The 12,165-nt window shown below is 32.3% G+C and overlaps 1 protein-coding gene across 1 annotated transcript in view; it reads left to right on the top strand.

Moving 5' to 3' along the window:
* The window catches only part of LOC143239886 (protein GVQW3-like), a 127,833-nt gene that overhangs the window by 86,426 nt on the left and 29,242 nt on the right, over positions 1-12,165 (top strand). The gene's annotated exons all lie outside the window — the stretch shown is intronic.

Genomic DNA, 12,165 nt, shown 5'->3' on the forward strand with positions numbered 1-12,165 from the left:
ATTTGAATGTACGATATTCAATGCGATATATAAACATCTCACTCTACTTTTTATTTCTTGTGGCCCTTAAGCTCAGAAAGGTGCAAAATTATTTTCAGTAAAAGTTCCAGTTTTACTTATACGTTTACACACTATTTGCATGTTGAAAAAAGTAAATTATAGCCCAGAAAGTGTAAACTAAGCACAATCACAAACTAGTAACTTAAATATCTCTGTTTAATGAAAATATTATATCTATATCTTCTATTTATTAAAAGATTTAGTTGGAAAAATATCCTTATGGATAAGTATATATATGTAATTTTAAACTACTATGTTTTTAGATTACTATATTCTGAGCATTCTGTTATAATCACATATTTACTTTTACGAAAATCGCAGCTGTTTTTCCTATATAGAAAGACAATACACACTATGTAATATGTCTATTGCCCTATATGTTATGTGTGCTTTCGCCTTTTTAATAACAATCTTTAGTTTCTGGATTATTTGAATTTTTAGAAACTTATTTACCTGCTTAACCTATTGGCTTTATTATTTTCTCTTAATCTTTTTTTTTTGTTACCAACTACTTGGTTATTGAAATTTAATTTATGAAATTGTCTTTCTGGTTTGTACTTTTTGACATTTAAAGAAATAGTTTGGTAAATATCGAAAATAATCGTTTTATACTTCATCGAAAATTATAAATTTGCAAGTATTTTTACCCACATGTCCATTTCTGTTTGATATAACACACAGGAAGACTACTGCGGTGTATTCTGCCTTTAACATGACATATTTCGGTATATATAACAACTTAAATCATAAAAACATTAAAGGTTTATTACATTTTACTCTGTATCTATAGCTTGCTAATAAGCAATTTTTGGTTCATAGGATTAATATTTTTAGCAGGGTTAGGTTTCCTAAAACCATTGTATTAATTTTAAACCAAAAGAAGGCCTCACTCTTCTCAGTGCGAACATTCTACCTTTATATGTACCCTAAATTAACTACTTTATGAAATCTCACAATTTTTTACCTGCGAATCATTCATTGGAAACATAAATAAATGTTGATTGCTGTTAAAATGTAGAATAAATCGAAAATGGCTTCGGGATCTTTATTCAAATATAATGAGACAGAAACAAACCATCTTACATTTGGTCACAACAACTAATTTACATCTTTATACATTATAAGTCTCTTATCTTTAAAAGACTCTCAAAAGCACGAGGGAACGCGAAGCACGTAACTTGACTTCATGTAACACGTAAATCATTAAAGCGGCAATACAGGTGCACCCACTTAAAGCGTACGCGTGGGGTGAAGAGTTATAACATAAACTAAAAGCAAATGTAATCAGATGGAAAATTTCGATCAAATGTTGCTCTAAAATTGACGTCAGAATTGGTGTCATTGCAGCGGAGTTGTGCTTAAGTCCTTTTCAAGCAGGCCAATCTCTGTCCTAATGATTGTGCCTCAAAGTGGCACAGTGGTATGCCTGAAGACTCACATCACTAGAAACCGAGTTTCGAAACCCGTGGTGACCAGAGCACAGATAGCCCTTTGTGTAGCTGTGTCCTTAATTTCAAAGCAATCAATTAAAACCTACTGAATTTAGTAAGTAAACACAAATAAGGAAATAAATCAACACCAAAACTGCTTCTTCAACAAATGGTGAGAATGTAAAGTGGAATCCTTACGACTTTGTAGTAGTAAACATAAAGTAATATTTACAATATTCTGTTCTAGAATTAATATTATTTAAAATTATTACACATGTTGAGTGTGTAAAGTGGAATCCTTACGACTTTGTAGTAGTAAATATAAAGTAATATTTACAATATTTTGTTCTAGAATTAATATTATTTAAAATTATTACACATGTTGAGTGTGTAAAGTGGAATCCTTACGACTTTGTAGTAGTAAACATAAAGTAATATTTACAATATTCTGTTCTAGAATTAATATTATTTAAAATTATTACACATGTTGAGTGTGTAAAGTGGAATCCTTACGACTTTGTAGTAGTAAACATAAAGTAATATTTACAATATTCTGTTCTAGAATTAATATTATTTAAAATTATTACACATGTTGAATGTGTAAAGTGGAATCCTTACGACTTTGTAGTAGTAAACATAAAGTAATATTTACAATATTCTGTTCTAGAATTAATATTATTTAAAATTATTACACATGTTGAGTGTGTAAAGTGGAATCCTTACGACTTTGTAGTAGTAAACATAAAGTAATATTTACAATATTTTGTTCTAGAATTAATATTATTTAAAATTATTACACATGTTGAGTGTGTAAAGTGGAATCCTTACGACTTTGTAGTAGTAAACATAAAGTAATATTTACAATATTCTGTTCTAGAATTAATATTATTTAAAATTATTACACATGTTGAATGTGTAAAGTGGAATCCTTACGACTTTGTAGTAGTAAACATAAAGTAATATTTACAATATTCTGTTCTAGAATTAATATTATTTAAAATTATTACACATGTTGAATGTGTAAAGTGGAATCCTTACGACTTTGTAGTAGTAAACATAAAGTAATATTTACAATATTCTGTTCTAGAATTAATATTATTTAAAATTATTACACATGTTGAGTGTGTAAAGTGGAATCCTTACGACTTTGTAGTAGTAAATATAAAGTAATATTTACAATATTCTGTTCTAGAATTAATATTATTTAAAATTATTACACATGTTGAATGTGTAAAGTGGAATCCTTACGACTTTGTAGTAGTAAACATAAAGTAATATTTACAATATTTTGTTCTAGAATTAATATTATTTAAAATTATTACACATGTTGAGTGTGTAAAGTGGAATCCTTACGACTTTGTAGTAGTAAACATAAAGTAATATTTACAGCATTCTGTTCTAGAATTAATATTATTTAAAATTATTACACATGTTGAGTGTGTAAATGGAATCCTCATGACTTTGTGGTAGTAAACATAAAGTAATATTTACAATATTCTGTTCTAGAATTAATATTATTTAAAATTATTACAAATGTTGAATGTGTAAAGTGGAATCCTCACGACTTTGTGGTAGTAAACATAAAGTAATATTTACAATATTCTGTTCTAGAATTAATATTATTTAAAATTATTACACATGTTGAGTGTGTAAAGTGGAATCCTCATGACTTTGTGGTAGTAAACATAAAGTAATATTTACAATATTCTGTTCTAGAATTAATATTATCTAAAATTATTACAAATGTTGAGTGTGTAAAGTGGAATCCTCATGACTTTGTGGTAGTAAACATAATGTTCGAGAATTAATATTATTTAAAATTATTTCTTCATATGACAATAATGGTAATAAAAAGTATACCTTTTCTTCTTTAAATAATGCAGGACAACTCAATGTCATCCGAATGAATCATTCTTATTAGTTTTGCCATGTTCAATTCATAGTTTTTATCCAAATTGACTAAGTATTTAATAAAGGTCATAAAGACCAGAACTGCCTTTAGTTAGTGAGATCACGCTAACATTTGTATCTGTACAAATCTGGAATTCTAAAGTATAGTAATAATAATAATTTACTTGGCCTATACTTATTATTAGAATTAGTAACATATTCGTGTTTACCTCTTGATTAGTTTCCCGAAAGGGGGCTGAGAGCTGTTTGGAGGGATCATCCTAGTTAACCAATCACACCACTATACAGTAGTAATGTGTTATTTAGCAGTCAGTCAGTAGACTCAAAAATTACGTCACATAAAGGACACTTAACGTCTCAATTTGTACTGTCGTGACGTCAATAAAACTTGTGTATGCTATAAATCACGAGAAGAATTATGCACTCTACAGACTACAACACAGATGACATATGAACTTACACTTTTATTTACTCTTGAAACATAACTCCTCTATGGAAGTACATCTGGTAATATATTCATACTTGAACGTAATGAAAATGCCAGTGCCTTACTGTGTGTCCTGTAATATACGTTTCATATTATTCACTTTGATTTACCTTCTTTATTCTTACAGTATTTAAGGTTAGAAATAAGATCACTTGTAACGCTTACATTGCTCTCCTAGCCCACCTTATACGGACTTTTCAAGAAACAACGTTTTTTATCTTAAAATATTTCATTGTCACTGGATCAGAGACGCAGAGTTCTATATAAGCGGAAAGTTTCAGTTGTAGGTTACCGATTTCAACGTCTCGGATGTGAGCTTAGGGCCAAGGAGTTGCTACCATCAACATTACAAAACGGTAAAGGTATTAAGTGTGAAAAACGATGACGTAAATATGGTACGCTGCACTTGTCAGACAAACTGTTATAAAACATTGATTTTGTTTTTGAGCTATTACTTACGCATTGATTTTCACGACAAATGATAAATAAATATTATGCCCTGAAATAAACAGTTCCAAAAGAAAATGAATTGCTTGTGTTAAACACTTTATAAGTATTATAGTGTAATAAATATAAATGTATAACGCAAGAAATACAGATTGACAAATTCAATATTTATTTATTGAAAAAAAGAACTCGAGCTTCACACTTTTAGTTCACCCTCTTGGGGTAGAGCGGTATGTCTCTGAATTCACACCGCTAGAAACCGGGTTTCGATACCCGTGGTAGGCAGAACACTGTGTAGTTTTTTGCATATTTCCAAACAAACAAAACTTTTAGCCCCCGGCTACGCGACAGAATAACGGTGAAGTATCATACTTGACTCGAGTAACTCAATAATGGTAACAGTGGATGCTGCTGACTAGCTGTCTTTTCTTATTACATATAATCAAGATGTTACATATAATCCAGTTGTATCCGGGATGAATATTTTTCCAACACTTTATTTAGAAAACATAAAAAAATTAGTCAGGTAAAACAAGTATGATTATATAAAATAATCTGGAAAGAAAATCCACCATTATAAGTCCAAAAAAGCTGGACTGCGTACACTTATTTAGAATTTTCACGCGTAACTACGCAAGGGCTATTTGTACATAGCCGTCTCTAACTGAAAGACTAAAAGGAAAGTTGGTAGTTAGCACTCATCATAAACTCTTGGGTCTCAGAGTGATGAATGTGTTTTTGCGGCAATAGAACACGATACTTGAGCTTCCGGATTCGGGATCCTAACATAGTTTAGTTTGATTGTTCTAAAATTATATCATGTCATTGTGAATCAAAACTTTATGGCATACTTTTCTAAGTAATAATGCATCAGAAATGTTCTATGTTTGCAATTCTTTTATAACAGAAGTAATCCCTTTGAGAATAGACATGATATAACCAACTACGATAATGATAGTAAATTGTTAACACTTTACTTGTAATATTTAGAAAATTTTGGTAGCGTTTAAGGTTCGTATTAAACCTTAACAGAAATTTAGTGTGTTGAATCAGCTGTGGGATAGTCCGCTGTTTGTTTTTCCACATATACAACGATTATACGTCTGATTAAATACCATCATTTCCTGTTTGCTTTAGCGCATACGGAATTTATTATATATTTTACCAATTAAAAAAGGTAAACATTAATATATGTATATTTTAAGTAACGACACATGATATTTTCATATAGTTCTTCTGCAATTATTTGATGCCAAGCGTTTGCAACTAACACTGGGTCAATAAAATCTTGGAAAGCCATGAAGTCTGAGTCTTCAAGTAAGTGTACAGTTTATAGTTATTTAGAGTGAACAGAACTAAACAGCTTTATAACATTCCCACAAAATTATACCTCTTGTAAGTATGACAGTTAATGAAATTCACTATATGGAACAGAAAATGTGTGAGTATGAAATATTTGTACTTAATCATTGTCCTGTTAAAAACAGTGGCTTAGCGAAAGTGATTTTCATATAAAAGTCATAAGTAAAATTGAAGGTTGAGGATATATTTACTATAGAATAGATACAGTGTCCACTGTTATGAAAGTCGTGCCGATGTTTGCAAAATCCTTATTTGTGTCTCAGTTTTCTGTGATTGGTGTTTTTCCTAATAAATATATTACGTTTTCTTCCAGTGCAATAATTGCACATCTTCCTTGTTACGTTGTATGATGCTACAAGTAAGTAAACAGCCGCTTGACCTAAACGTACATTTCTCTGATAACTTTACAACCGATCTAATTGTTGTTTGCAGAAATACCTTTTTTTTTTATCATGAATCACGATACTGGTTCATAATAACGATCGCACAATAATTTTTTGAAACCACTAATAGAAATTCGGACAAAAAACCCCTCAAAACCTTCCTTTTTAATTGTTAAGACCATCCACAGAGATGCCAAATATTTCAAATGACTGAGCGTAATGATTGTAGACAGAGCCCTTTATCATTTGCGGCTACTTGGCCTGACCAATGTCTCTAAGCTGTTTATTATTATATTATTATTATAACTATTATTATTTAATACTGCTATAGAATGCTCATTTATGACTGTGTTTTGTGTATTTAATAAATAAATTAAAAATAATTCTTGATCGGCTACAACTAGGGGTAAATTATGAGCAATGACGAATTGCGTGAACATCACTTCTGCATTTATGGTTTCATATTCTGAATTCTAACTCATAAATGTCGTTATCTTCGCCTCAGTCTTTTGTTGATGAGATGCCGATTTTGTATGTCTGGAACAATCCTTTATCCCGCCATGCGCCACATAAAAATCTATGTGATAAACTGTACAAAACGCACGACTGTCACTGACTTTTCATGCAATGACCGGATATTTTGCACTATACTCTTTCCTAAATTTTTGATTCACAATTTTAGTCCACTTAGATTTGCCAGAAACAAGACAATCTGGTGAACGAGGCCTCTTTTTCTCCAACTTGTGAACGATCGCATTGGTGTTTCTATGCCGCTTTGTGTGTTTGTGTTTTGTTATAGCAAAGCCGCATTGGGCTATCTGCTGAGCCCATTGAGGGGAATCGAATCCCTGATCTTAGCGTTGTAAATCCGAAGTCATACCGCTGTACTAGCGGGGGGCTTAAAATTATGCTACAGAGTTGTTGTTTTGAATTAAGCACAAAGCTATACAATGGACTATCTGTACTCTGCCCACCACGGGTATCAAAACCCGGTTTTAGCGTTGTAAGTACGCAGATATACCGCTGAGTCACTGGGAGGCATATCGCTTAGAAAACGAAAAATACCCATCTATGCGAGAGCTAATTGGCTCACAAGTACTGATGACGTAACTATGGATTCCCCCACGTACCCAGTATGGAGAAGCATCGCACTCAAACTATTGGTAGACGTCGGAGATACAAATATTTTTTATTATTTCAAGCACATACATGATTATCGCAAGTAGCCATTTGGACTATGTCTTTTATTTATTATCAAAATTTATTTATATCTCACTAGAATTATTTTTCACTCCTTTCAAGCCCTGAGGGAACAATTTATCACTTTATTGTGTAGGCCTATATAATATATAATAATTCGGGAGGTGCAACAAGTCGTAATATTTGTCTGTATGAGCGTGTAGTCGTAATGTATACACCAAAATCGTAATGATTACGCTCAAATCGTAATTGTTGGCATCCAAACATTGATAGTAAGCAAAATAAGTGAGTTCACTGTTATAGACAAAATAAAAAAAAAATATTTTCATATTATTATCAGTGTTATTTTTAATAAACCTACAGCAAAATATGTTGGGTATTTTGCACCCAAAACCTAGAAAGACATACTACATGAATCGATGCGAATGTCCATTACTTACTTAAAGGTTGTTCATTTTCCATATGTGGTACTAGATACCTAATAGATGTGATACTGGTGTGGGCAGTTGCTTTTTTGTTCAACTCGTGTACAACGCGTGTTTACATGAAACTTCAGACACATAGCCACATGGTTCATTACTTTAAAAGAAGACGATTCATATAAAATGATGTTTTAAACATTAATTTTATTTGAAAAGGGTGCTTTTATACTGATAAAGTATTATATGACGCTTTGTGGAAGTTGTGTGTTACTCTAGGCACATATTTGCCCATTACAATGCATTAAAAAAGGTAACATACCAGGTGTTTAACAATGAAGAATTTAAAAGTTACAAATAAAGTAAGCAAGTAATGCTTAAGATCTACTGTTGACAGTTTACTCAAGCTACAAATAAGCTTGAGCTATGTGCTGTATAAGCTTGAGCTATGTGCTGTATAAGCTTGAGCTATGTGCTGTATAAGCTTGAGCTTTGTGCTGTATAAGCTTGAGCTATGTGCTGTATAAGCTTGAGCTATGTGCTGTATAAGCTTGAGCTTTGTGCTGTATAAGCGGCTCTAAATCCATATTTAAAATATATATATGTATGTGCAATTACCTGTTAATATCGTTTTCACCCTGAAAAGGGTACGTTTTGTTGTTTTTTGACTTCTAAAAAAAGTACTTCTAAAACAGCACATCAAAAGACCAACTCTATAGTGTTATACGTATGACAGATTTGAAGAAATATCTTTAATATTTTCTGTGTGTACTGTAACATAATACTATTATGCGTTTCTCCTTGAAGTTATTCATTTTATGTTTTATCACACATACAAATAAAAAAAAACCTTGTGAGTGAAATAAATTTGTAATGAAACCATATAAAAACAGGACTAATTAAAAAATCCAGCATATAAATATATTTATATATAGGCTTTGCAAAATAAGGGTGTTATGATACTTATACCTCCCAGTGGCACAGCGATATATCTGCGGAATTACAACGCTAGAAACCTGGTTTTGATACCCGTGATGGGCAGAGCATAGATAGCCAATTGTGTAGCTCTGTGCCTAATTACAAACGAACGGACAAACGCTATACTTAAAAGAAAGTGTTCAAATTAAATAGATATAAATATTTACAACTGTGTCTCAAGAAGCGCATGTTTGGAGCCATTGGTTACTATTATGTATTCATTTAAAACAGAGCTGATTTCACAGTACTTTATTTGTGTTCTGAAAAGGGTGAGCATCAGTGGTGTATTCTTAAAAAACTATATGGTAACACGGTGTTAGATTCTGGCCCTCTTTTGGCTTGCTTCCCCCCCCTCCCGAATTTATAATTTCAATTCTCACTTGGTGATAATTTAAGTTTTTGTTGCGTACTACGAACATTTGTTGGTTAATTACAGCATATATCTATTATCCTAATAACTAAATTTTCTTATTCTAATACATTCAACCATTATTGTGAATTCACATCAGAGACTGGAATACATAAAACTGATGATTAATACAAAACATGAAAAATACATTAAGTGAATGAAACTTATATCAAACTACTGTGGATTAGGTTCGTTATTCAATACACGATCATTTGTTCTTCTCCCCTACACCACAGTGTACTCTCGTTTCATTATAAATAATTCTGTGCAAACAGTCGTTTTAATTTTCATGCAGACAAGTCAACACATTAACTAAATACACATCAAGACAGTTTTTTACCTGCAATAATAAATGATCTTATTCACGTCTATGTCCTGGTGATTAAGGAAAAGCTTCAGGGCTTATAAAGTCAGAATTCGGGTTTTGGTTTGGTTTGTCTTGAATTTTGCGAATAACTATGCAAGAGCTTTTTGTGCTAACTGTCCCTGATTTAGCAGTGTAAGACTAGAGGGAAGGCAGCTAGTCATCACCACCCACCACCAACTCTTGGGCTACTCATTTATTAACGAATAATGGGATTAACCGTCACATTTTAACGCCTCAAAGGCTGAAAGGCGAAAATGTTTAGTGTGACAAGGATTCGAACCTGCGACCCTCAGATTACAAGTCAAGTGCCTTAACCACTTGGCCATGCCGGGCCCCAGAATTCAGGACTGCGGACAGTATACAGACAGACCATTGTGTAGTTTTGCGCTAAAACAACACAGAAACTGCGGTTTGAAATTTCTTTCAAAACTTTTATTTGTTTGGAACATAAAATAGTGCGCATATTAAAATCATAAGTGAGCACTTGGAATAGTACCTTGCAAACTGTTTCAGCAATTTTGAATGTTTGCCAATTAAGAATAAAAGCAGCGAAAACAGACTGCCGTTGTTACATTAGGGAATTTCATTTGACTGAATATATTTATGGTCAACCCGTTTAGTTTCCATGAAGAAATCTGAAACATCAGGTCTTATAATGGGAAACTTGCGTTTCATGTGTAGTGAACAACTGTACTTTATGATCTTAATGATGAAGGACGCTTGAATGTTTTAATGAAGAAATGTGCTGCGTCATTTGAACAGTGCAAGAGCAAAATGGCCTACATATACTAAGCCTAAATCAAGGATATTTTACATTTGTTACAAGAAAAACAATAATTGTTTGGTATTTGCATGTGAGAAGAAGAGTCTATAAATTATTTAATGCAGCTATTTTTTTTTGTTTTAGATCTGTGATCTGTAATAAAACGTTACGATTCACATTATTGACTTTGACAATTTAAAATACCATAAATTTGCGTTGCTACTACACGTATTTTAAGTCTCTTTATAAGTGAACTGGACAAGAATGAACGTGCTTGGTTTAGTTTGTTTTAAATTTTGCGCGAAGCTACGCGAGGGCTATCTGCGCTAGCAGTCCCAAGTTTAGCAGTGTAAGACTAGAGGGAAGTCAGCTAGTCATTACCACCCACGGCCAGCTCTTGAGCTACTCTTTTACCAACGAACAGTGGGATTGAACGTCACATTATAACGCCCCCACGGCTGAAAGAGCGAACATGTTTGGTGTGATAGGAATTCGGACCCGCGACCCTTAGATTACGAGTCGAGTATTTTAACCACGTGGCCATGCCGGGCCCGAACGTTCTGGTTTTCGAAAAGTGGAGAAAATCAGACACTTTCTAGAAGACCAGTTACAAGATGTAGGTGATTTATGTAAAATTAAAGGGTTATTTATACCATGAACAAACACAACCAAAGCACATAACAATTGTTTTAAAATATTCAATTCTGAGGTGAAATTTGAAATCACATTGATTATTTGAATATTTTTACAATAGAAAGAATCCCCTGGTGGAATAGCGGTAATTCCACAAACTTACAGCAATAAAATTCAGGGTTCAATTCCCCGCTGTAGACAGAGCAGATAGCCTAATTTAGCTTTGCTCTCAAACAAACAAACTGAAGGAAAAACGTTTTTGGTGGAAATCATCTAGACGATTCGCAAGTAAAGCTATTGAAAACACTAAGAGAAATCAGACGTCTAGCAGTTCCGATGCAAATGGAAGTAACTCAGTGAACAAAATAAATATATATAAATACGACCAGACACAATAATGGTAAAACCTATTAGCTAACATTTCAAACCATCAGTTGAATAAACAATCATTGGAAGTGCGTTCAACAACTTGCTATTTTTATTTAGTAATTTATTCAATGGTTTTTAAATACATCTCGTGAATTAATTTTCAGAATAATTTTGACGTACTAATTACGATTTATTAGACAAAATATATACGGAAAGAATCATCCTGTTAAACTCTCTTATTTTTCGACGTTTGAAGATAACGCCCTCTGTTTTGAAACGTTGTAAAAATAATATTGTTTTAACCTTAAATTAACTATCTTTATGTTTATTTACTCCACTTCTAGCATCCGTCTCAGCCTATATAGTCATTTTTTTTTCTAAATGGAGTAGAGTTATTAATTCCAACATCTAAACAGAATCCATACTTTAGATTAATTAACAATATCTCCACCTAGCTTGAAGTTAGGTGTTAGTTTGGAGCAATAACCAAAATCACCAATATCGTCTTATTAGTAAACATTGTTGTATTGTTAAAAATCTTAATCTGCATTTAAACAACTAGCTGTCATGTCGAATTATGAAAGTTATTTAGATTTCATATATTAAACATTCAAAGAGAAATAAAAACCTGTTATGCGAACTCTGACTGATTCGTCATCTTTTCTTCCATGTATTTTGGGAAGTATATAATTTCCCTGAGCTTTCTAAAACCACGTGAATATGTGTGATAATTTCTTAAAATCTGCTTCAAAAGCAACCAGCTCTAGCAGAAAATATTTTAACGTTTAACAGAAAAGGGTGTAATAAAACAAACAAGGAAAATCCGAAGTATGTACATATATATATACATTTAACGTGCCGCACTGAGCACGTGAGATACGGAGCAGTAGCACTCTGGGAATCTTATCAAAATAAACACTACCCCGTGGACTTACTGAAGGACTAGG

The sequence above is a fragment of the Tachypleus tridentatus genome, chromosome 13 (genome assembly GCF_004210375.1).
Source record: "Tachypleus tridentatus isolate NWPU-2018 chromosome 13, ASM421037v1, whole genome shotgun sequence".
NCBI lineage: Eukaryota > Metazoa > Arthropoda > Merostomata > Xiphosura > Limulidae > Tachypleus > Tachypleus tridentatus.